The sequence below is a fragment of the Pocillopora verrucosa genome, unplaced genomic scaffold (genome assembly GCF_036669915.1).
Source record: "Pocillopora verrucosa isolate sample1 unplaced genomic scaffold, ASM3666991v2 scaffold_46, whole genome shotgun sequence".
In the NCBI taxonomy this organism is placed as follows: Eukaryota; Metazoa; Cnidaria; class Anthozoa; order Scleractinia; family Pocilloporidae; genus Pocillopora; species Pocillopora verrucosa.
In genome coordinates this window covers 24,094-26,225 of record NW_027078184.1, presented here as the reverse complement: position 1 = coordinate 26,225, position 2,132 = coordinate 24,094, and the positions used below count along the sequence as shown (strand labels likewise).

The 2,132-nt window shown below is 49.0% G+C and overlaps 2 non-coding genes and 1 pseudogene across 2 annotated transcripts; 1 reads left to right on the top strand and 2 right to left on the bottom strand.

The window, feature by feature from the left end:
* The first annotated feature begins 509 nt into the window (after positions 1 to 509).
* LOC136278685 (5S ribosomal RNA) lies at positions 510 to 628 on the top strand. The gene has a single exon (XR_010716485.1). It is a non-coding gene; the product is annotated as a 5S ribosomal RNA (ribosomal RNA).
* Positions 629 to 1,611: 983 nt separating this feature from the next.
* On the bottom strand, positions 1,612 to 1,775 carry LOC136278672 (U1 spliceosomal RNA). Its single transcript, XR_010716472.1, has one exon. It is a non-coding gene; the product is annotated as a U1 spliceosomal RNA (small nuclear RNA).
* A 231-nt stretch (positions 1,776 to 2,006) lies between these two features.
* LOC136278701 (U2 spliceosomal RNA) lies at positions 2,007 to 2,132 on the bottom strand (annotated as a pseudogene).

Below are 2,132 nucleotides of genomic sequence, written 5' to 3'. Positions count from 1 at the left end.
GATGCCGAAGCATGCCCTGGGTGAGGGGGGTGGTCGAGGGATCCTTCCCACGGTTTATGGTGGATAGTAGCAGGTCGCCCCCACAAGCCCTTGCGAGTCCCGCAGACGGTCCCAGAGGCTGACCCGTTTGGTATCTCCTCACTGTAAGATTTTAAAGCCAGATACACGCACCTACGGAGCTAAAACATTGTATAATAGGTTTTTAGGACACGTTATGTCTCTTGGGACCCCTCCCTCCCCTCCCTAGGGAATAGTGCTTCAAATCGATGCTCCTCAATGTGTTAACTGGGTTGAGGAAAATACATTAGGGTTAGGTAACGACTTCGGGGTTAGGGTAACCATTTCTTAGGGTTAGGGTAACAATTTCTTAGGGTTAGAGTATCGATTTCTTAGGGTTAGAGTAACGAAACTAGGGCTTTAGAATTTCAAATTCGCCTACACTCAGGGATGTGGCCGCTTTACAGCCTGAACCTGGCCGATAACAAGCAGAATTTCGACCCCATTTCCTCGTCTACGACCATACCACAGGGAAAGCACCGGTTCTCGTCCGATCACCGAAGTTAAGCCCTGTCGGGCGGGGTTAGTACTTGGATGGGTGACCGCCTGGGAATACCCCGTGTTGTAGGCTTCAATTTTTTGTCTTGCGAACATCTCTAAACGTTTTATCCCAATAAATAGCTCTCCATACACCACAATTTCACATAGAGAGCCGTAGGTGAGTGAGGAACAAAATCAAAGCAAAAAACGAGGGGGGGAAAACACCTTTTTGTCAAAAATCGGCCAGCTAATGGCGAAAACTCTAGTGCGATCGACTTTTCTTACAGAGCGCGCGCGAGCGAGTGAGCACGCGCGAGATGAACAGTTTATGATGTCAAATTCTACTTCTGTGATATCAAATCATTCCAAATAACGAACGAAAAAATGAATAGGAAAAAAACGCACACTTCTGAGACGCAGTTTTAAGCCATCGTGACGTGGCAAAACACTCGCACACTTCCAAGAGGAGGCGCGCGAAAAACGGCACTGAAAGTCGACAATGGTTGGATTCAGACTGCAAACGAATCGGGAAAAAGGTTCGATACTTTTACTACTCTGCTAGTTTGTTTCCTTCCCTCGTTCATTCGTTCACTCGCTTGCTCGCACAAAGGATACACTAACGATAGCAATAGCATTTCTAAAAGCGGCTCCAGTGACAATAAAACCGCTCAAAAGGTTCAAAGTGTACTCACGGTCCAAGTCGAATGCCCTTCTATGCTCGCTCGCTCGGTCGATCGGCCGTTTGGTTTCCTTTCATTTCCTTTCCCTTCGCGCGCATAGCACAGCACGGCACGGCACGCACAACCTGCAAATACAAACGAACAGGACTTTACACACAATAGAGCAGACAGGCCTTGAACAAAAACAGCCAGCAAAGTTACGCACCGCCCCGAAACTCACCTTGTTTCCTTCCTCCAGTCTCTCCAATGCACTTCTACCCCTCCAAACGTGCCAACACCTTGGCCAGTTGTGCGTCCTTTGCTTTCTTTGCAAGTCTACCGGTCCACTGCAAAAGCAAAAATACCCTCGATAGTCAGTAAGAGGGCCATATAGACATAGTTTGGATGACTTTTGCGGGGACGAGCGCGAACGCAGGTCCCCACTACCAGAAATTATACGCTCGAGTTACCCACATTTGGGGTAATCGCAAGGGTCAACCCAGTCGAAGTGCAATGAAAGGGCCTCGCCTTGAGAGGACTGCCTCCTTGATCACAGTACCTCCCGCGTCAGGTAAGTATGCTTTTTCAGCGTCTGCCCTCGGTGAAAAAATCCACTTACCCCTAGGTCCTTGTGGTAGTGCTTTGCGCACTTCAGAAAACGTAGGCCAGCGGCCGTTCCTGCCATTGTCTGTTGTCTGAATTATCATCCCTCTTTCACCTCTTCCCCTCTAAGGGCGGGCGGGGCTCCTGTAAACATAAAAGAATGCTATACCGTTGACTTTGTTTTGGATTGAATGTGTCTTCCCCAGAGGGAAGTGGGCCGCACTCGGAGGTAGTGCTATACCGAGGCAACCCGTGGCTGGGACGAGGCAAGCCTCTTTTCCACAGCCCAGTTCCAAAAATCAGTTTAATATATGAGCTGCTCAATGAGCAGCG